The following is a 25,379-nucleotide window of genomic DNA, read 5'->3' on the forward strand; positions in this document are numbered from 1 at the left end:
GTGAATTTAAAGATAATGAAAGAAATCCTAATATTCCTCAAACATAAGCCAATGTTTAGAAACTGTAACCTCAATGAAGCTTTATAATCTTTCTTGTCAAAATAAAAAAGGTTGGAAAATAATTCTTTAAAATGCTTTTCCTTATTATAGTCAAAAGTTCTATTTGTTGTCAAATAACATATCTAGACTATCTTCCTAACACACTTATACATTATTATTCCTGCCTTTTACATTTATTTGCTTCACAGTCTAGAATCTTTCTGGTTCAAGTATCAATGGATAACAGGCTGGAAATATTCCTTAAATCCTTTCTTTTCCCTTTTCCCAAAGACGGTTCTATTCTTCATCTTAAATTAGTTCAGTCATCTAAATAAAGGGTGGTGGTGGCAATAGGTAAAATACGAAAAGTAAAATGTTGTGAATTATTGAAATTGGATAATGGATATAACACATTCATTACACACTATTTTTGTATGTTTGAAAATTTTTATAATAAAATGATTTTTAAATTATAATCAGAAAAATAAAATGAAATAAATTAGCCCAATCAACAGATGGGTTTATTTCCCAGTTGTAACTTGATATGAACTCACGAAATTTCAGGGCACAGACTTGAAAGTTGGCCTTATCTCAACAGGTTATAATTTTTTACTAGAGGCCTGCCCAGTGCAGGAATTTGTGCATGGGTGGGGTCTAGCTGGCCTGCCCCATGGGAGCCCATCAGGCTGGGCCAGCAGAGGGGAGGGGCCATGAGCAGTTGGCTGGCCATCCCCACCCCTGATCAGGGTGTTGGGGTTCGATCGGGGGCAGGGCTGTCCTGGGGGAGGGACCGCAGGTGGTTGGCAGCTGGCCCCACCCCCAATCAGGGTGTTGGGGGCTGATCGGGGGCCAGGCCGGCTGCGGTGGGGCCAATCAGGGCCCAGATCAGGCTGGTTGGCTGTTGCAGTGCGTGTCATAGCCACTGGTTGGTCTAGTCGTTTTGCCGTTCTGGTTGCTGGGCTTTTATATATCTAGATCATTTAGTGCTTTATGTTATTTTCTGTCATTTAGTCCAGGCTTGAAAGCACTTTGAATTATTATCTCCAAGGCAAAAACTCAGGTCTAAAACTACCAAAATTTCCACTAGTGAGTCTCTGTTCCTGGAAGATATGACTCCCTGTATTTGCTTATCTCTTTCCCATCATGGTTCAATGGTTTGCCCTATTTTCTGCCCTCTTATGGATCCAAGAAAATCTAGTTGATTTTTTGAATCTGTTCAGCTTTTTACTTGTTATTAGGACTTCCAAGTTCCTTACATGTGGAACCAGAAACCAGAAGTTCTCCTGTTGAATTTTATTAGTTAAGTGACATATGAGAAATCTGATCCTTATTCATAACTGTAAATAAATAATTCACAATTTAGTGCTCATGTTCTCTCTCTGGTTTTTTATCTCCCCCTTCCTTTTTTAGAATGAAATTAAAATTTTTGGGAACTATTTTATTTTCTTTGGAACTATTAAATAAGAAGTTGACATGTATGTAAAGGAGAATTAAACACAAAAAACATAAGCTGAGATTTATTAAGTACTTCCTGGGTGCCTGGCATGGAGCTTAATTGATTAATACTCTTGAATTAGTCTGTTGGTTTTATTGATTTTGTTTATTTTTTAAATTTATCTTTATTGTTGAGAATATTATAGGTGTCCACCTTTTTTCCTCCATTGTCCCCCTCCAGCCAGTTCTCACTCCACCCCAGGCCTTCAACTCACTATTGTCTGTGTTCATCTGTTGGATTTAAATCCTGATTATGGCCTGTAGCTGTGGGACCTTGGGCCTCACTTTTCTCAACTGTAAAAAGGTATAATACTATAGTACTTAATAGAGTTTTGTGATGATTAAATGAGAAAATGTGTAAAATTTCTATCATAGTGTCCTCTATATGGTCAAATGCTTGATAAATGCACTTACTTTCAGTACTTGAGTGATCACATTTCGTTATCACAAAAGCTCTGGTCTATAGGTACTTTTATTTCCTCCATTTTAAAGATGAGGAAAAAAAGCTTTTGATGATATTAAGGTCTTTTTCTAAAGCAGTTAGGTCAAGATTTGACTGAATCTAGAAACTACACACACACCTTTAACTTTTATGCTCGATTTCCTCCTAATTAGTAAGAAACAGATATAAGTTAAGGGCTCAAAGAAATATTTCTTTGTTTTAATTAAATGTATTTTATTTTCTAAAAAATATTTTTATTGATTTCAGAGAGGAAGGGATAAGGAGAGAGATAGATACATCAATGATGAGAGAGAATCATAGATTGTCTGCCTCCTGGAGGTCCCCTACTTGGGAATGATCCTGCAACCCCGACATGTGCTCTGACCAGGAATCGAAATGTGACCTCCTGGATCATAGGTTGAAGCTCAACTACTGTGCCATACTGACCGGGCCAAAGAAATATTTCGCAGTGGCCTTAAGATTCTTGTGCTCATGCAAGTGAGTAATCAGTTGTTCTCTCAAAGTTGGTTACATGAAATGGGAGTCTTATTTTAATGGACCGTTCAATATTTTAGACATACCTATTTTACCAATATTAGTTTTTTTTGATGATTAAGTAATTATTTTATTAAGATATTTTTGTAATTATAAAAATAATATATACATTATACAGAAAATATTGAAAATACAGAAAAGTACCCCAAAGTAATGTATATGTTTCTAGTACTTAGAGACAGCAGTTTTTAAAAAAGATTACGTACACTTTTTATCCTAAAAAGGTTTCCCCAGTTTTATTGAGGTATGATTGACAAAAATTGTATACTTACATTTTACAATTTGATATTTTTAAGAAGTAACTACATGATTTCATGTACATACATATTGTGAAATGACTACCACAATTAATTAACACATCTGTATCACCTCACATAGTTACCATTTTTTTTCCTTTGTGGTGAGAACTTAAGATCTATTCTCGGCATATTACAAGTATATAATACAGTATTATTAAGTATAATCACCACACTGTGTATTAAATCCCCAGAATTTACTCATTTTATAATGTCATTAAGAAATACATAAATTGGTTACTGAGGAAATTTACTGCATTACTGAAGAATATAAAATTACACTCTAAATTTTATTTGAAAGTTATTCCCTACCTTGAAGAACCGCACTAGATATTACTTGTTTTCATATGGGCATATCTTCCTTAACTCAATGTTCTCTCATAAAAACTATTTTCTAGGAAAGTGTTACAAAAACATTTGACTGTACCAACTAAATCTCAGGTCCTAGAACCACAAGTGATAATAATGTGAATATGCCCTTCCTTACTTCAATTTAGGGCTAGGTAAATAGTTTAATAATACTCATTATTATTAGATATCAGTTTCTTAGTATAAAACATTCTTCTTATTTAGTTCTGGATAGAACTATTTTTTAGTATTTGGGAAATCAAGTTTGATGGAATGGTAAGTGAAATTTCAATCTTTTAAGTTTCTACTTGCAAAATCTTACAAAAATTATTTAATTTCTCTGAAGCTTAATTATTGTGAATGAATAGAATAATGCCAAATTACTATATTGATAATAAGGATTAAATTCAGTAGTTGATGTGAAAAACTTTTGTAAGCTGTTATATGAAAGACAAATATAAATTGTTGATGAAGTCATTCATAAATTGAGAACCTCTTGTTTATGAAGAAAAGGAAGAAATGGATTATCATTTAGTGGATTTTTGCTATGGGTCAAACAAGACTTTATATCTATTTTCATTTAATACCTTTATCCCATTTTTCCTAATGAGAAAACTGAAATTCAGGGGAAATGAGTAACTTGTTTCAGTTCATAGCTTGTGAATGTGTAAGCTTGATTCATATCTGGGTTTGTTTGACTTTAAAGCCCATATTCTTTCTATCAAAACATTCTGCTTCTCATCCACCTAGAGAAGGAGTGTACTGTCCATGAATAATTGAGAGTGAGATGAAAAGCTAATCTTTCAGGTTCTCATTAAGATACAGTGATGCCTTACATTTATTATTCCTCCTTTTACTATCTCTAAATATTTCAAAATGATTTGCTTATTTTTCTTTTTAACAGCAGTATTAGTTGGGTAGAAAACTGCGAGATTTCTGATGTGATTAAACAACTACATATTGTACATCACAAATGACCTCAGGTCATTTAGCTGAAAAAAGAGTCATGAAGAACATTTATGGTTTGTAATGCAGTTCACAAGTCAATATAATACTTAAAAAAAATCAAAATTGTTAATTTTAGTGAAGCAGATGGTATATATCACAATACATTTCAATTGATTTTTTTGTAATACTTAGGTAATCATGATTTCAAATTCATTGATTAGAATTACCTACCTTATGCAGAAAATACCCCCACAGAAACCAACATTTAAACATTTCTTATCTTTGGGGAGGGTCTGGAAAAAGGCAAATTCCACATAGTTTGAGTATGTTACACAGAGGGGTTAAGAGGGGGAAAAAAATCACAGAAACTAAATTACATTCAATTTATTTCTAAGTCAGCTTTTCATAGTGCAGCTTATTTTGTTGGAAATGCATTCTCTTTTATAGAACATTAGGCATATCTATACTCACATAAATATGAAACATTTAAAAATCCAAAAAAATTAGGTTTTGATTATCCATACCTTATTTTCCATCTGTTAGTACAAATAATCAAGGTTATTGTATTTTCAAAAGCGCTGGAGAGTGTTATGCTTCCTGCAAAGGTATAATAGAATATGTATCAAAACAGTAGTATGTTTTGCAATGCTTGTGCAATTAATTGATTATTCCTGCTGATAATGGAGTTGCCAGAAGTTATGATGGCATCCTATGTACATTCATTAAAAAACATTTATTTAATTATACAGCACTTAATACATTCAAAACATTGTACTTTGCACTCTATTAAGATACAGGGATGGCTACAATATGACTTTTGCTCCAGGAACATTGAAGTTTCATGGAAGAGATAGGCCCGTAAACAACCAACTGTATTTGCCCTAATAAATGTTCCTGTTTTTGTACAATTACTCTTTCTCTTTCCTGGGAAAGAAACTAATTTTTATTGCATATGCATTATTTGTAGACATTATACTCCAAAAATTAATACATTTTACTGTGCTTTGAATAGTACTTTACACTTTGTAAGCACTCAACAAATATTACGTTATTATTATCAATTTAATATGATAATCAAAACAACTCTATGAGATAGCTCTTCTTATTCTCATTTTATAGATGAGCTATACAAGACTTGGATAAATAACTTGCTTAAGGATACATAGCTAATAAGTATTATTCAGATCTGAGTCCATGGCCCATGCTGCAGAATAGTGGTCTCAAAAGTAGTGTACATGCACTCTAGGAAATATGCAAGATGGTTTATTAGGGCTTGAGAAGATACCAAATCTTTTGTATATATTTTTTTATTTTAAAGAAATTATTGGTGACTAATATTTAATATGTAGATTGTTTCTGGCAATGTCAAAGTATTATTTACACACAATGTAAGTTATACAAAGCATCTTTGTTTTAAAATTGATTTCAGAGAAGAAGGGAGAGGGAGAGAGAGATAGAAACATAAATGAGAAGAGAGAATCATTGATCGACTTCTTCCTGCACGCCTTCTACTGGGGATCAAAACCTGGGACCCTTCCATCCGCAGGCTGACGCTCTATCCACTGAGGCAGACCTGCTAGGGCTATACAAAGCATCTTGAGGGGAGAGTGGGACTTGGTTTCTTTTAAGATTTGGAGGTAATGAATTTTATTTGTGCCTTGTTATAAGAAGTCACAGAGTACATTATCTGCTTTTAACTAAACCAACACTTAGAAAACAGACAACTAAAAATATAGCAAAATAAAGATACTACTAATAATCCATGCACATTTGAACAAGAATATATCTCTCTAATACATATTATGAACACTTTGTCAGCTACATTACAAAGTAAAAGCAATGCCGATTTAATCATATTTGATAATAAATGAACCAAAACTAATGATCAAGAAGTCTATTTGAAATGTGGATTTATATTCATTCTCATTAAGGATGAACCTCATCCTTAGAGTATGGTGTACCTTGAAGTATAGAAAATGAGATGGTGGAAGGCCTTCTCATTGGTAAGGCATTAAAATTTAAATATCTAGGTCATGAAGCAAGCAGTGTTTAATGTCACATGATTCTCAGTCCAGACTTTACAAAGTCATTAAGTTAATGTTTAAAATTCTTTTGGGGGTTATTTTTAACTGAATAGGAAAAGACAAACACATATATCATTAGAAACACTGTGCTTCCCTCAATAGCAAAAATGGTTGAAGTTATGCATGAAAAATAATATAGTAACAAACTAGCACATTTATTTGTTAGCAAATCCTGCTAGAAGATTGTAGAAAACAGTCCTGAAGATTTAAAGAAATAATTACTTGAATATATGATAGTTTGAAAGGTTTACTATATAGTTAAAGTACCAATATTTATAATATTTCAGCCAATGGTATTTGTTACATTTAATCTAAGTACTGTTAAGAACTATATTTTTAGAAAACACTAAAAGAATTACTGGAGAAGATACCTAGCTAAGCATCAAAATTCTAAATAAAACAATGCATTTCTACAAAAAATATCCTATATAATAAAACCCTAAAATGCAAATCGACCAAACTGCGGAATGACCGGTTGCTATGATGCCCACTGACCACCAGGGGGCAGACAGTCAACCAGTCGACCAGTCATTATGACATGCACTGACCACCAGGGGGCAGATGCTCCGACTGGTAGGTTAGATTGCTCCTGGGGTCTGGCCAATTGGGACTGAGTGAGACAGGCCAGGCACGCCCTGGAGCCTTCCCTCTGTCCCTCCCCGGCTGGCCAACCTCCCGCGTCCCTCCCTGGCCCCAATTGTGCACCGGTGGGGTGCCTCGGCCTGCCCTGCACCCTCTCAAAATCTGGGACCCCTTGGGGATGTCAGAGAGCCAGTTTCGGCTCAATCCCGCAGGCCAGGCCGAGGGACCCCACTGGTGCACGAATTCTTGCACTGGGCCTCTAGTAATTTATAAGCAATCTATTTTAACAAATCAGTTGAAGTTAAAAGTGGTGTAGGATGTCATTGATATGATTAATTTGTTGTGTTTTTCAAATAAAAGCTTTTAAATGGTAGAAAATAGTAAAATTGGAAGAACAGTACTTTGTAATAAGATTGATAGTGGCCATGAATATTGTTTGCACCATATCAGGTTCACTGGTTAGTCAGTGGCCGACTATTGAGAAGCAATATCAAATTTATGCAGTCATGTATTTTCTTTTACACACTGACAAAGAATTCTGTTTTACTGCCCTCTTCAATGATGACAGATGGCTGACATTACTATACCTTATAACATATATGCATTTTCAAGAAAACAAACACATCTCTATTTTTAAGAGTAATAGTACCTATAATGAATAAGAAGGTAACTACTTTTTGAAAAGCTCATGTTATGAAAGTTTGTAATTATTTTCTTTTTTATGTTATTTTTATGGATTTATTGTGATGACATTGTTTAACAAAATTATACAGGTTTTAGGTGCCCAATTCTACAATATCTGTACACTGTAGTATGTGTTCACCACTCTGAGTCAAGTCTCTGTCCATCACTTTCTATCCCCCTTATACCCTCCTCCTCTTCTCCCACCCCTCCTTGTAATTATTTTCATTATAATGTAATTTTGTTGCTAAAACCAATGTTAATTGTAAAACTCTGGTTTCTATATAATTTAAAAACTATACAAAACTGTACCTGATTACCTGGAACCAAATTTTATAACTTGTTTTAAAAATCTTCTAAATGAAATCTTTAAATCAATTTAAAATTTTTTTGTTGAAAAATAAAAATGCTAAAATAACCCGGTTAATAAGAATGACTGATTGACATCCGGGAAGATGGAAACTTACTAGCCAGATTTAAACAAAATCTTTTACATAATTGGTGGTTAGGAATGAAAATTGAATATTGTGATTTAATAATCACATTTGGATCTGCTATTTTATGAAGCCACCCCACCCCCACCATGGCAACCTGGATAGTTAAGTATCACAATAACCTGAACATAGTATCAGATTTTAAATGACTGTTTTACAAAGTGTAAAACCGAGCCAAGATATAAAGAGTGACAAATATTTAATCAAATTACTCTGTCTAAATATTTTGTTTTTTTAGTAAGAGCAAAAATGTTTTCCAGTTGTTGATAAATACAACAAAATTAAAATTTGAGTATTGTTTAATTCTTATTTATCTCGTCCTTTATTTATTTATTTATTTAATATATTTTTATTGATTTCAGAGAGGAAGTGAGAGGTTGAGAGAGATAGAAATATCAATGATGAGAGAGAATCATTGATTGGCTGCCTCCTGCATGCCCCCTACTGGGAATTGAGCCTACAACCTGGGTATATGCCCTTGACCAGAATCGAACCCAGGACCCTTCAGCCTGCAGGCCGACACTCTATCCACTGAGCCAAACCAGCTAGGGCTATCTCATCCTTTAGAATGCCTGCTACTTCATTCTATGTTTATAATATAGTAGTATATATCTATAACTATATATATATGTATATATATATATACACATATATATATCTATATATATGTATTTGAGCTTAAAGAAGCAGGGGCCGTCACATCTGAAACAACTAAACGGACGACCGAACAGGCTGAGTGGGGCGACAAGGCCAGCAGGGAGGTTAGTGAGGGACAACCAAAGGACTGAACAGCAGGCTACGTAGGGTGACCAGGCTGTCGGGGTGAGGGGGGGGCAGCAGTGCGGGGTGACCAGGCTGGCAGAGCGGGGTAATGAGGCAGGCGGGGGGGGGAAGTTGGGGGTGACCAGGTTGGCAGGGTGGGGCAGTTGGGGGTGACCAGGCCGGCAGGGGGGGGCAGTTAGGGGAGGTCAGGCAGGCAGGCAGGAGAGGAGTTAGGAGCCAGCGGGCCTGGATTGTGAGAGGCAGTTGGACATCCCCTGAGGGGTCCCAGAGTGGAGAGGGTACAGGCTGTGCTGAGGGGATCCCTTCCCCTCCCCCTCCGTGCACGAATTTCTTGCAATGGGCCTCTAATGCTGCGACCCTTTAATACAGTTCCTCATGTTGTGGTGACCCCCAAGCATAAAATTATTTTCGTTGCTAATTCATAACTGTAATTTTGCTACTGTTATGAATCGTAATGTAAATATCTGATATGCAGGATGTATTTTCATTGTTACAAATTGAACATAATTAAAGCATAGTGATTAATCACAAAAACAGTATGTAATTATATATGTGTTTTTTGATGGTCTTAGGCGACCCCTGTGAAAGGGTCATTCGACCCCCAAAGGGGTCGCGACCCACAGGTTGGCGACCCGGAGGTTGAGAACCGCTGATATATACACTTACATTAATCAGTGCCCAGTCAGTAAAGCAGATATGATTCAAAACAGTGACTTTAATCTGGAGAATTGTTTACAAGTGTTGGAAAATCTGGTGGAAGGAATAAAAGGTGGCACTGTTATTTAGCTGAGTACCTGTAGAAGCAAGGGAAAGTTTTGTTACACAGAGCTTACAACAGCACTGTGATGCTCACTCAGGCAGCTGGAGCTCTGCTGCAGCTGTAGCTGTTGGAATCACCATTACCACTGCTTTTCAGGAAGCCAGGTGCCTGCATGCCTACTGACACCAAGAGCCCAGGAGTCTACTGTTCCACTGAAGCTGGTGGGATTTATCAAGGCTGCTAAAGCTTCCAGTCACCTGTGATGGCTGCTACTGTTCTACAACTGCAGTCCCATTGCTGCAGTCAGCAGTCATGAGGGCCAGATCCCGAGTTCTGTGTCACAGAGGCTGCTGAAGTACCATTGCTGAGATTTCTAGTGTCAAAAGCCAGAGAGGGGGAAAAATTCTCTCTGATTTTCTGCCAGTGCTTTCCATTCTGACAAAGCAATCTGGGAAATGTAGTTTTCAGGTTCCACCACAGAAGAGAGCTTGGAAAGGGTGGGATGTAGAGAATCACAGACAAATGATCTACATAGAGTTCAAAATATTTTTACTGATGGGTGTATAACTTTTGAAAATTGAAGAATCCATTGCTCTAGAGTGCAAGGGTAGTAGCTCAATAGTAAAACTATGTGTAACTTCAAAGTTTATTAGCTTGTTAACGAGTCAGATTCTGGTTGTTATTCAGGAAGCACACATTGGTAACATATCACTTATTTACAGTCACTATCTGTTTTAATTAGTTACTTTAACATTTCTTATTGGTCTATGCTCATGCCTTATCAACTATAAATATTTTACCTATTAACTATCATTGCCTAAAAACTGTGCTGATTTATTATTTATTTCTATATATTTATTATTTTAACTTTAAAAATAAAAATAATAGTGAAAATGTAGCCCTGGAAAAGTTCAGAATTTGCTTTATTTATAACATCTAATATTTTGTAATATAAAACATTTTATATTTATTATTTTATTGTAAACATTTTAAACATATGATTAAATTGCTAAAGCACAAGTTAATTATTGAATGGCATATTGAACTTAGTGGTTTTATTGGTAGAGGGAGTTTAAGTAGAGAGGTTTAATTATTTTAGTCAAAATCATGAATTTTATTAAATTGCTTGCAGTTTATTTCAGTTGCAGACTTTTAGATAAGACAAAGTAAGAAGTGTGTAATATTATAGTCCAAGACCATTATATTTATAAAATGAAATCCACAATGATGATTTATTTCTTCCATAGTCCTTTTCATAATTAATACAAATTTAATTATGGGCAGTGTTCTTCTCTTATTGATTATTAATAAAACTGTTTCCTCAACTGGTGAAATACTTATGTTTATATTCTACATAGGTTTAAATGATGTTCAGAGCATATTTCTGTCTTGTGGAAGGACTGGTTATTACATTTTCATTTGTGAAATGTCATCAGTTTGAAGTAGAGTAGACATCTTATGTAATTAATGATGATAAGTTCAAATTTATGGATCTTCACCCTGAAGTTGAATTTGTTTATTTGATAATTTTAAAATACCCAATGTGATTATTGAAATAAAATTTAATTTAATGAAATTCATTTCAAATTTTCTATTTAATAAGAATCCTGTAAAACATATCTGATACATTATAAATTGTGAATGCACATAATCTGATTAAAGAGGTTTTTCTGTATTTTTTATTAGTAGAAATGAAGATTAAAATTTTATGTAGATTCTTTTTAAAAAATTGGTATGACCATGTATATTTGAAAGGTTATGGTTGTGACCCTATAATGTATTGGGGTTAAATGAACTTTCTTAAACAAAATTAAAATATACTGTTTCTATCCATTTTGAATCATTCCAATGGCCTGTTGCCTCAGAGGAATTAGCAAGCTGCTATCCTGCTGACTCTATTATTAATAACTGGCTTCAAAATTACTGGACAGATTGTTATTAATGTTTCCAACCCTTTAATCAGACTGGTTCATGATATGTTTCTTTTGTCACTTTTGAAAATTATTTATTTATACGCTGCTTTTCTTCATTATCCTTTCTTTAAATTTTACTTTGAGACACAATATACATTAAAATACACACACGCACACACACACACACACACACACACACACACACACATATATTAGAAGCCTGTTGCACGAAGATTAGTGCAGTAGGTCGTCCTTCCCCTGGCGGCTGGCACCGGTTTTCCTCCGGCATCCGGGACCCCCGCCTTTGGTTCAGCCGCAGCGGAGAAGCCAAGCCTCTTCAGTCCTCAGTCTTCAGTCTTCACTCCCGGCCGGAGCCTTCAGTCTTTGCTCCATGCCTGCATATGCAAATTGACCTCCATCTTTGTTGGGTTAATTTGCATAATCACTCTGATTGGCTGGTGGGTGTAGTGGAGTGACATCAATTTGGATGTTTCTCTTTTATTAGTGTAGATATATATATCTGCTTATATAAAAGTATTGAAATTATTTGGTGAATGCTTTCAAACCTGTTCCCCATTATTAGTCTTCTTCCTATCTTTCTCCTTATTGTTACCAGTTGTTTATTCTAGAACATTTTGGAGTAATTTTGTCAAGCCCCTTCCTCAATACCTTGCAATTTCATTTGGATTGAATTTAGGCCTGAACTCTACCACTTCTTAGTTATGTGACTTTGGGCTTTAGTTTTCTTATAAATGAAAGCACTACCTTTTTAATAATGCTCTTGGGAAGATTATATGAGATAGTGTATGTAGCACTACACACAATTCCTGACAGCTTTTGTAGATTGGAAGAACTGAAGACAGCTTTTTCATTTAGTCACCATGCAGGTTCTCACCAATCTGCTGGACATACAACAGCTACAATTAAGATGCCTCTTTTATATCTTCTGTGGGGCTTTTAACTTTCCTATATTATACACTGTAGTTTCTGTTTATTTCACAAAATTTAATATAACCTGTACATATGAATAAATTATTGTGTCAGTATTGAAACTTTAAAGACAGTTGCTAGCACACACTGTCTTAGATTGTTTAGCAGAGAGGATTGAGCATGGAGCTGGAAGAATTCATGTAATATATGTCTAACATTATCTTAGAGCATAAGTACAATGACACTTTTACGTTTTTTAATTCTTTAGTTCAAAATTTTTTGGTTGTGTCATGAAAGTACTTTCACCCCCTAAATTTCTGATGATATATCATTTAAGATTAGTTTATAGGTATAGTAACAACAATAACCATTGTTATAATTCAGACAGTAATTTCTTTTTTTAAAAAAAATACGTTCTATTGATTTTTTACAGAGAAGAAGGGAGAGAGAGTGTTAGAAACATCGATGAGAGAGAAACATCGATCAGCCGCCTCCTGCACCTCTCCTACTGGGGATGTGCCCGCAACCCAGGTACATGCCCTTGACCGGAATCGAACCCGGGACCCCTCAGTCCGCAGGCTGACGCTCTATCCACTGATCCAAACCGGTTTCGGCCAGACAGTAATTTCTATGCCTCTTCTTCACTTGGCCATATTTGTCCCATATATTTGTGGGAAAAGGTGATTGACTAGTAATAATATCTGAGTGATTCTATGCTAAACACACTTTTGACTTTTTACTATTCACTATTAGCCATTTACTGGTCACTCTTCACAATACCACTGGTTACTTCTTGGAACTCCTGGAGTATTTTCTCATTAGGGAGTTTCTATGTTTGCAAAGGTGTGGTAGTATGGCAGTACCTTCATTTTTTATCCTCTTATTTCTCATTACATTACTAAGCAAGGCTGTAGAATATATCAAGCTATCCATAGGTTTAGAGAGTAGAATATTTGCATTGCAAAATGTAAAATTCTTAGAATTTAATATTAGGCATCACTTTAAAAAAATCTTTTGGCCATCTTGACGTTGGGAATTTCTTACTGTCCACCTTTCCTGTCATTCTCCTCTCATTTCCTTTCATTTCTATGCTTCCCTTCCTTCAAAGTGTTACTTCTTAGGCAGTTCACTTTAACCCCACAAAAATTATTATTCAAGCTTCACTCCCTGACCCCAGCTAGCTTACCTAGGTGTTCTCAAAGGAGATGCTTCCATTCCTATGAAGAATACTCAGGCCAACTTCGTACTTACACTTGCATTCTTAACACTGTAGGTGTGCAAGAAATAATGGGTAAATGAAATGTAAAAGCAAGCTGAATTTTCGTCTTAGAGATAATGGGAATTAAAATTCTGCTATCTATAGGGCAGTACTTTTTTTTTAAGAATATATTTTATTGATTTTTTTGCAGAGAGGAAGGGAGAAGGATAGAGAGTTAGAAACATCGATGAGAGAGAAACATAGATCAGCTGCCTCCTACACACCCCCTATTGGGGATGTGCCCGCAACCAAGGTACATGCCCTTGACCGGAATCGACCCTGGGACCTTTCAGTCCGCAGGCCAATGCTCTATCCACTGAGCCAAATCAGTTAGGGTGGGCAGTACTTTTTTATTCAAATTTTATTATGGCATTTTTCCAATACACAGAAAATTTGAAAAGTATTACTTTACCACCCCCCCAACAATAACCATTTTTTCCCCACAAGATCTAAAAGTAAGAATGTTTTCTATATTATTTAACATATTATTAAATGCTATTTACAAGTTGTTTATATAATCCTTAGAATTCAAATTTATTAAAGTTATTAATCAAGATTTATAATACCATGTATTGTTGCTTTGTTCATTTGTTCTGTCATTCATTCATTCATTCATTCAAGAAAACTTTATGGAGCTTCAACTGTATTTCAGGTGTTTTGCCAGGTATTGGGTTGACAAAGCTTAATAAGTAGAGCCTCTTCCTCAGCCCAGTGGAGAAAGGAAAAATGACTACAGCACTGCAAAAGGCATAGTAGATGTACTCCCAGTGATATAGTTTACATGTAATACTTTTTTTCTGTCTTAAACTCAAATATTTGTTGACTAGAATTGAAATTAGACATGCATCTCTTCTCACATAAGAATCATATTACTAGCCTACTGTTAGTAAACTACCATTTATCTATACTTTTTGTTTTGGGGGTTCTGATGGGATACAATTTTAAAATAGATGACCAAGATTAGGGCTTATTATCTAACTAGAGGCCCAGTGCACGAAATTTGTGCATGGGTAGGGTCCCTAGGCCTGGCCAGCAATCAAGGCTGATGGGGGGCCTTGCCTGCCAGGGCCTTCCTTCGTTCCGCGCTGCCCCCTGGTGGTCAGCGCATGTCATAGCGAGCAATCAAACTCCTGGTCTCCCAGTTGAATTCCCAAGGGGACACTTGGAATATTAGTCCACATAAAATTAGGCCACATAAAATTGACTTTATGATGGTGACCTGAATGACAGCGCCAGTAATTCATTAGCATTTATTCATTTTGTTCCACTAATACCAGACTTTGCTTTTCCACTCATTTATTAGAGCTAAAAACTTTTGTTCTGTACATCATTACAACATACTCTTATTTTATGCCTCCTTTTAAACCTGGACAATAAAAATACCTTTTGGGAATGTTCTTGTGAACAGTCTTAAACTATCAACATGTTTTCCAGTTTCCTCAGGTAATATAAAAACATTAATAATACCTGAGAAAGGATGTAGCAAAAGTATATTTGGGACAGTGGTAAATACTTCTGAAAATTAGTTGACTTTCTTTTAAAAAGGTAAAAAACAAATTCTTACCTGTTAAGTACTTTTGAAAGTACTTATTTGCCAAGACAACAATCTCTGATCAAAGTACAGTACATTATAACTTTTAAAATTAATGAAATTTTACGCTCCAGGGCAGTAGCTATCACTGATTTCTACACTCATGTAAGTACTGTGTACTTGTAGAAGACACTTTACTAGGCACCTTGGGGACTATGGATAAAATGTACTCAAGGGGTCTATAAACTGTTAGAGAATAACAATTTGTGGGAAAATCTATCTTTAATACCTCCCCCCTGCTCCAGGAATGAATGCATGTGAGCAAAAACACACACCTATTTCATAAGACATATTTTAAATTTAGGTATTTCTATTTGATTTGTTGAATTTTATTTTTAGCTTTTTGAGGGAAGAGCACAAAGTTGAAGGCACTGTATTACATGGGATATCACATTATGTAGTTGGAGGATTATTTGCTTGCACCAATATTTACATGTCTGTCCCCAGCAGCCTGTGAAGTTTGCAAAAGCAGAAAGTACATCACACATTTTATCTTCACTTTTTAAAGTGAAATGGCAGTGCACATAATGGGCATGCAATCTGTATTTAGTTAATGCACAACGATCAGAGCAAGGGTAAATTCTTTCTTGTAGAATGAATCTATCATAATCTTCAAAATACAACTATTAATAGTTCATAGTTAAAACCAACTGTTTAAAGTCACATGTTGATATTATTCAGCATCTCTTACAAATAATTTATAATTGAATCCTTGCTTTTTCTATGCCTGTTTCAGGCTATGGGAAACAAGACATTTTTATTGTATTTTATTTAATATTTAGTTTTTTAATAATTATTTGCATTAGTATTAGCTATTGTACTTGAACTAAGAAACTTTTAAAAAACTATATAGAGATGTGTGTTTTTTTCCCTTAACACAGCATTCAGAAGAATAATCTGTGGGAACTATATATAATTCAAGTAGGCTTCATAAATTGATTACTTTATTGATTATAGGTTATTTTCCAGTTAAAGCGAATGGAAGCACATACTTGGAGATATTTGGTAATAAAAAAGGTGGTTAAATGTATAATTTAAACTTTTAAATATTGTTGCTAGACTCAAACCAAATGTATTGAGAGCTCTGGGTATAAATTTATAAGGGCAAATTTGCACTATGCTGTATTAGTAATTAAGGTAGGGTGAAGAATCATCAGGATATGTTATGTTGGGTTTTACTCATATCCACAGAATCTTATGGCTAGATGAGGCCTTAGTTATTATTAGATATTGGGAGATGGTATGACACAGGGATTAAATACATGAGCTCTAAACCAGACAGGTGAGTTCAAATCATATTACTGCTATACTGTGTGATCCTAGGCAAATCTTAACCCCTCTATCACCTGGGAAATGCAACAAAAACAATCTACGTTATAAGATTATTAGGATTTAATGAGTTAATAAATGGAAAGTACTTAGAAGAGTACCTGGCACATAGTAAGCACCTAAATACTAGCTATCATAATAATTACTGTTATCCAGTTCTATTCCTTTAATTTTTTTTTTTAATATAAAGAAATGGAAGCTGAGGACAGTTACATGCCTTGCCCAGGGCATGCAGACTACTCATGGCAATGCTGAGAACAAAACCAGTTTTTAACTTTCACTTTAGGATTGATTTTTCTACAGGATGAAATTTCTTCATGGCATATCAACATACTAAATTTAATAACTTTATAAGTTTCAGAATATGATAGTCATCTAAGATGATGATTTCACGTGGTGCTGTGGTTAATTCAATACCTGGGTCTTCTGTCCCAGCAGGGAGAATGTATCTTGAACTCTAGAAAGTATTAAGAATGTGCCACTTACTGTGCTTGGAATCCAGTAGTGTGTGCAGATATGGAGAAAGTGTTGAGATGTGCGTTTTTCAGCTAGCTGGTTCTTTAGAAAAGGTAAATAGCCTTATGGTCCTTACATTCCTTTTGGCTCCTGCTGGTAAAAATAAAATACTCTCTTATTCTCCTTGGGTTAAAACAAAATGAAACTATCAAGAACCTTTTTTAAAAAAAGTTATGGCATACTAATTTGAATATCTAATTTGAATCAGTCTGTCAAACTGTGAGACTTGTGTTCTTTTTTTTAAAAAAAATATGTTTTCATTGATTTTTAGAGAGATAGGAAGAGGGAGAGAGAGAGAGAAAGAGAGAGAGAGAGAGAGAGAGAGAGAGAGAGAGAGAGAGAGAGAGAGAGAGAGAGAAACATCAGTGATGAGAGAGAATCATTGACTGGCTGCCTCCAGCACACCCCACACCGGGGTCAGCCCACAACCTGGGCATATGCCCTCACTGGGAATCACACTGTGACTTCCTGGTTCATAGGTCAACAGTCAACCACTGAACAATGCCAGTTGGGCTTGTATTATTTTATAAGTGGCATTTTTCTTCATACATTTCAATAAAGCTTCAGAGAAACAGTAGGAGAATAGTAGAAAACCAGAACTGCCAGGCTGAGCAGTAAAGGGAGGGGCAAGATGCCTACTGGTCCCTTAGTCACACTAATTGTGTTTCAGAAAGTTGTTTTTTTAAAGACATGATCAAAAGTAAGGGTCAGTTACATCTCCTTTCCTGTGTGTCTGTACCTGGAGAGGGCAAAACACTACTGCAGCACCAGATAATTAGAATTGGTGGTTTACAACGAGAGTGGAGGTTCTGGACTCTTGGTTGGTTGGTCCTTCCTTCCTTCCTTCCTTCCTTCCTTCCTTCCTTCCTTCCTTCCTTCCTTCCTTCTTCCTTTCTTTTTCTTTTTTAAAATGTTTTTATTGATTTTAGAGAGGGACAGAGGGAGGCGAAACATCTATGGGCTGCCCCTTGGATGCCCTCTACTGGGGATGAGCCCACAACCTGGGCATGTGCTCTGACTGGGAATAGAACCAGCAACCTCTCAGTGCATGGGCTGATGCGCAACCAACTGAGCAACACTGGCCAGGGCTGGACTCTTGATTTCTTGACAGAATTTTCCCAGGACAGTTTGCATAATGTTTGGCTGGCCACTGCCTTCTAATTTTTATGCTATACATTATCTACTCTTAAAATAGCTAAAACAAAATTGATCTCTGTTCTGAACATGACCCAAGATTTCACTGACATTCTAAAAACATTTTGTGAATCAGGTGAAGATGTATAATTTATATATTGAAATAATTGCCGAAACCGGTTTGGCTCAGTGGATGGAGCATCGGCCTGCGGACTGAAAGGTCCCAGGTTTGATTCCGGTCAAGTGCATGTACCTTGGTTGTGGGCACATTCCCAGTAGGGGGTGTGCAGGAGGCAGCTGATCGATGTTTCTCTCTCATTGATGTTTCTAACTCTCTATCTCTCTCCCTTCCTCTCTGTAAAATATCAATAAAATATATTAAAAAAAAGAAATAAGTAAGTTATTTACTTTATTAACTGAAAACATACTTTTAAACGAAGGAACTGATGCTTATATAGTAAAGTAGTTTTATTTATGCAAAGGAACACATTCTAATTTTGAAGCATGGTAAAACACTAAACAATATAAAAGGGTGCTTTTACAATTAATATATAATTAATTATTGATGTCCAAATGCAGGGTTTGAGTAGGTTAGATCCACTCATATTTTTTATTTAACTTTTTAAAGTAATATTTAATCTCTAGTATAATGTTTCTAAGTCCCATCTAAGTGGCTCACAACCAAACTTCATAAAAATATTTTAAGGAAGGTGCTGTCTAGGCAAACAAGCAGAGTCTAGTCTCAAAATATTGGGGGACAAGGGGAAGGGCATTAAACTAATTCCATTTTCTGATATTTGTAATTCCATAGCTGAAAAAAGATCACTTATGGGAGAAAATACACCTGGGAGTGGGGGAGAGGGGTGGGAGCACGTGATGGAGTGAGGAGTGTAATACCATCATTATTTTGATTCTAGCTTATGAATAAAATTAGAGTTATCAGGCAAAGAAAAACACCTTTTTTTCCCTTTTAAGAATGGTTTTGAATATTTTTATTTTTCCTTCCTGATAAAAGAACAAGGGATTTCTGTTATGGTTCAGACCCATATTCTATTAAGTCTTATCCTGCTTGTGAGGGAAGCTCCTTATGGGATTTATTTCTGTTGTTATAACACTATGTACTATATGCATTGCACCTGTTCACACAGGGTACATTGCATTGTGATGTTTGTACAGATAGGTGCTCCAAATAAGAATCTAGTCTGCCTTCTTCTAAAGTACTAGTCTATTAGGTACTTAATTAAACTTAATTCTGTTTTTATCTGCAATATTGCATATAGTCTTGACTTATTTACTGAGCATTGATTTCTTCTTTGCAGTTATCAGTTTTGTCTGGGATCAGTTTTCCTATTGTATTGAATCTGTTTCTTTCAGAGCCTCCTTTAAGACTGCTCTGACTTTAAAATCATTACTAGGCTTTTGTCAGAGCAGATTTGTTGACACTCTTCTCACATTAAAGGAATAAATTTAAAAGATTGCACAAATAAGCTGTGCATTTCACTATTTGCTGCTAATGTGCAAGAAATATATTTATGATAATTACATGTACTGTGTGCCAGAACTGAAACAATACATTCCTCATAATGGAGCATAAATAAAGAAGGTGGAGCCAGCTGCTCTTAAACTGTTTATTTGCAAGCTGTAATGATATAGAGAATATACCTTTTTTCACTCTGTTAGTCTGGCAATACTGAACCTGTTGCTGCATTAGACGAGTTGCATTTTGCTGGATAGGGGAAGGAAGGCTGTCTGCTGTCTGGTAGGAGGGCTTTGTCTGTGCCTTTCTCTCTGTTTCTTTCTGTTTTTCTTTCTCTCTCCTCTCTCTCTCTCTCTTTCTCACTCGCTTGCTCTGTCTCTCTCTCCCTCACTGACCCCCCTCTCCCTCCCTTTCTTGCTCTCTTTCTCTTCCCGTCTCTGTGGTTTGTAAGGTAGGTTGCAGTGTGTGTATATACACAACATCAAGAGCAGGAAAATGGACTCATTAGGGAGGCAGGCAGTCATTACCACTCACACTGTACTTCCAGGGAGACACCGATTATGAGAAGAGAAACTCAGCGCTGGGGAAGAAGGTAGGGCAGACAACTTTCATAAAAAAAATCCTGCTTCCTCAATTCCCCCCTCCACCTATCATCTCCTTTAGCCCCCAATGCTTTTATTCTTTCTCCCTTGGATTTTAATATCCAGATTTAAGTTTGACAGAGCTGTTGCTACCTTAAAATTTGGAACCTTTATAGGAGGCCTACCCTTTGCTAATTTTCTTCCTACTTATTTAAGGGTGTGCCCTTGTGATTCAGTTTAATTACTTTAAGAATAATTACAAACAAACCTATTTTTCTCACTAAAGTACCAAATAAATCAGTATCTTTCACTCTTTTAAAACAGACCCCTCCGTATGTTTGTTAGTCTCTTTGCTTTTCTTGTCTGTTTATGCACTTCCATCTGTCTGTCTATATATCATGTTGTCCTTATTTATTGCTAATTAGGTTTTGTCAGTTATGTGCCAATGAGTTTTAGCTGTAGTGCCAGTGTGGGTATTACCAAAGTGAGACTCTTGTTCTTTGTTTTACATTGAAGTTTAAAGTCCATATTTACAGTTTAAGTCCTTGAAGCAGGTTGAAGACTTTTTGCCCAGCATATTTATTTGATGGCATTGGCCATAAGATGAGGGGAGTCACCGAGGGTGGGTGAGAATCTAGTAATTATTTTTATCATCACACATTCTTATTACATCTGGGGGATGTATTTAGAAAGGAATAAGGTACTCTGTTTTGTAACTTTTATTTTGCAGATGGACTTTTATAGGGATATCACTGTGGTTAGTAAGAATGCAGACTTTCTTAACAAGCAGTTTTTATCCTAGGACAGTTTCTTTTTCGTATGTTACTGTTTATTTATGCTTGGGGAGGGAGGAATGGGGGGGCTGGCCATCTTTTTACAAAGTGGAAGCTATGAAGTATTTCAGGCCATCTTGTGCAACAACTGTAAGTATTCTCTTAACATTTTGGGGACTATAAATAATGTATTTGTTATTTCAAACATAGTTTTGAGGTATTTTTCCCCCTTTATATTTTTTATTTTTTATGGTGGGAAAAGTTGCATTTCACAACTAGCTGACATTGTTGAAGAGTTTTCCCAGAACAGAGTTCTTCAAAACTCAAGAGTAGTTAAATAAGTCCATTTGAAATGGACTTCTCAATTGAGTTTTATTCTAATTTGTTCAAAAGTAAACTGCTATTCATTTGAGAAAAATTAAGTCAGCTAGTAAGATACAGAAATATTTTCAGCATGTATGTGTGCAACGATAGAAAATAGATGCTGATCTATAGAGATCTTTGATAACAATCACCTTTTTCATAATACATTATTTATTTAATAGAAGTGGCAGACTTTTTTTTTAAATTCCATTAGGCCTCTCTGACAACACAAAGAAGTCCATAAAGCAATATTCTTAACCCACCTGGGACACCAGAGCAAATTCCCAAACACATTCTCAATGTTCAAACCTAGTAAAATGTTTATTAAAAATCCATTATTTCAAGTAGGTGGTGAACTTTTGCTGTTAAGTCTTTTTTCACTTTCTTCTAAAAAATTTATTCGGAGACCTTAAATTTGCTTATATTGCCTAAACTGTCTTCTCAGCTGGAAAGGCCAGCTTTGATCAAGAGTAGTACAAATAGCCCGTATACTCAGGTTCTAGCAGAGATTTTTTTCTTAAATGGGAACTTTTGGGGGGAGTCAGTCAAAAGTGTATGTTAACAGTGGGTACAAGGGGATTGTGTTTCATATATAATTTTCTTCATTTCAGATTCTTGATCCAAAATTTTGTTTTAAAACTAATATGTCAAAAGTGTGCATGTGTCATGCACCTGTTATTTTCTGCATTAACATGAGTACTATCTAAAATTCTGTGCCTTTTTTCAAAAGGAAATTTTCACGTCTCTTGATCAGTAATTCTCTTTTTCTGTACATATGTATGTGTGGAGATATCTGTGTGCTTATATGTGCCCTTATGTACAATATTCTCATACATGTATGAAGGAAGGAATCGCAGATATTTTTTCACATATGACATTTAAAAATTTTCATGTGAAGCATATTAATTTAGCCTTCCCTTAAATGGAGAGGCTTTTAAGGGAAGATGAAAATGTCTTTCAGCTTTCTAGAAAGAATATAAAAGAAAGTTAAATTTTAATGATTTTTATGGTTGGCTTGATTTTTAGAATGTGTATATGTTTTCTTCTGAATTATAACTCAGCCTTCAGTAGATATAAAATATTTTTAGTAGGAAAAAATATTCTCAGCATTTTCTGGGAAGAACTGTCACAATCTAAATACAGCAGGACATTGTAAAATGTGTGTAAGTAAACTTAAAACCAGTGTGCTCTGCTGTATAGGGAGGGGTTTGGAAAGCTGAAAGGCTTGAGTCATAGGAGGGCTATAGAATGCCAGAAAAATTCACTAACCAGCCTTGCTGGTTATGGTGGGCTCTTTCTATCAGCACATAAGATTTGCCTATTGAGAACTCTGAAGTCTTGGTCCGATCACAGTGTGTTTCATTTTAATGTTGGAGCAGACAGTTATCTAACACACCCACATGAGGAAGTGCTCTAAAGCAGTTATTTCATGCTCTGCCATGCCCTGTAGCTAAAACAATTTGGTATTGAATGACGTGTGTGTGCTTTTTAACTCCTATCTTGATGAAAATCATCATTGGCTCCTCTAGAAGGACCGAAACAGTAGAATGCAGGACAGTATAATTCATGCTAAGTACATTGCTGGTTTAAACTTTTTTTTTAAACTAAGGGGAGAATCACTATGATTATTTTAAATATAAAGACCATAGAGTAATTTCTTGGATTTTACTCATTAAGATTTCAAAAATTATGAATACTTTTCTTTTTCACATTTTTCTCCAGAAGCCATTCATCAAAAGGATAGCAGCTGCAGACTTTCCCCTGAAATGTGAACAAATAAATGGCATCCCTGTTTATCTGTTTTTGAATTTTAATGATTAGTCCATGTGCTAATGAACAAATTCCTATATTCATAAAATTTGGCACTTCATAAATATCCAATTGTGTGATTATCTACACATGTTCTGGCCTTCTATGTAAATATAGAAATTATCAGTGGACGTGTTTATGGACTTGCCCAGCCTCAGTAGTGGCTGGTCATGCTGCCACATCAGAAGACAGGTTCAGGCTCTCAGCAAATGTGTTGCTCCAGGGTCTGGCAAGGTATATGGGAGCAGCATCTGGCTGATACTGCTAACTAGTGAGTGATCCTTCTGGCAAAGGAAGGACTGATGTTGACATTTTTTGAATGACACTAGTTCCATGTTTCTTCAGTCCCAAGGGTAGCCTGTTTAGGTCTAAAAGTTAATAATGAAGCATATTAATTTAGCCTTCCCTTAAATGGAGGCCACGTTAGAAATATATTTTAACAAATTACATTTTTCACTGGAAAATATAATTTACTAAACTTCTACAAAAGAAGCAAAATAGTATGCCTATCCTAAGTTCCTTAATCAATGAGGATATAATTAGCATGAAAAGTCACATAGCACAAAAAATAAAATCTAAATATTTTCATTTGTACGGCTGTGTAACTATTGCAAGCAAATTATAGAAATCAAATATTACTTACATAGTACACCCTGCATGAAAGATAATAAACAGTCATACATGCAGGAGTTATTATTAAATTAGAAAACAACCCCAATTTAAATTATTTTTTTCATATTGTATAAGCCATTGGTTATCTTGTACAAGTACTAGATATTATTTACAATGTTACTAGAGTTAGTATTGGTCAATTGATTCTTTGCTGTAAACTTTCAAATTACATACAGGATTCTTGGGCATTTGGCAAAACTTGAAACTTGTAATTTTCTTGAAAACCCATGTTTCATGCATTTGCATTGCTTAAGTATTTTCTAGCATTTTGTAGAATCCTTAGGGATTATAGCCAATGTCAAGTAACTGGCAAAATCCATTTAATTCTCTACCAAAACCCCAAGGGGGTATATCTATATCCTAGAAATTCTAGGGAGAGCCTGAATTCATATGCTTTCCTGTAACATAGATACTATATATTTAATCATCAGAAAACATTGATGACATTATTTTAATGTATTAAAATATATATTTCTTGAGCTCTTGTAATTTGAACATAGGCAAACTTCTGAGGCTGTGGGAAGAAATAATGCCATCTATTATTACTATCATGTACATGTAAGCACTACAGCAGATGTTGGAAACAACTTTCAAGGGCCTAAAAGAAAAAGGGCTTTTCTGACGCTGTAGCTATATAACTGTAGTAATGAGTAAGTAGCATGCTATTTCTGCACTAAACTGTGGAAAAATTATGCTCAACTTTGGCTTCATAACCTCTCTTCTACTCCAAGATCAAACCTTTTGGTGATTCTACAGTTCGCTTGAAAGTAATCAACTTGAGGACATGGAACTTATCTTTCTGGAATCTTTTGACACTCAACTGAAACTTCAGCCTGGGGTGTTTTGTAGTTCAGTTAACCAATGTAAACCTTATATAACTGCTTTAATTTAGGAAAAGTTAGCTACTAACTTCCAAGTGAGAATACTGAGGTAAGGAGCAAGAGTTGAGTTAGTTAACCCATGTAGTTACCAGATGGGAAATGAAGATATTGTTATTAATTTCTTAGTATTCAGTCTCACCTTTGAAACCTTGTTGGAGAGGGTGGTAATTATAGCATAATGTGTTTACCTTCTTGACATTAGAAGTCATTTTGGCACTGAATACTTCTGTGTCTCAAGGTAGGAATTTAACAAATATTACACAGTATACATTTAGAATATTAAGACTTTATTTTAAAACTTTTCATATTAAATAACTAATGTAAGGATTCATATTTAATAAATAGAAAACTATATAATGAAGTTTGAGGTTTTTGAAAATTAAAAAGATGTTCAATAAATTGAAACTAAAATTGGCAATAATTATAACTCATACATAATAGTTTTATTTAGTTATTTGTAAATTCTTAATCTAAACTTTTTTTAAAGCCATGTTTGAATTTAAATTATTTAAATTTTATGTATTTCTAATCTTTAGAAGGCTTTAATTTGATTTTACTAAATGAGCCTGGTTATTTGCTATTTTTACCTTTTCTTTCAGAAATATTCCCTGAATTACTGTTGTAATCAAATTGTGATTTGTTATTG

At 35.1% G+C, this 25,379-nt stretch overlaps 1 protein-coding gene across 8 annotated transcripts in view; it reads left to right on the forward strand.

The window, feature by feature from the left end:
- Positions 1-25,379, forward strand: part of ZBTB20 (zinc finger and BTB domain containing 20) — an 874,980-nt gene that overhangs the window by 21,839 nt on the left and 827,762 nt on the right. The window lies entirely within an intron of this gene.

Source organism: Myotis nattereri, assembly GCF_964212035.1.
Source record: "Myotis nattereri genome assembly, chromosome: 3".
Lineage (NCBI taxonomy): Eukaryota > Metazoa > Chordata > Mammalia > Chiroptera > Vespertilionidae > Myotis > Myotis nattereri.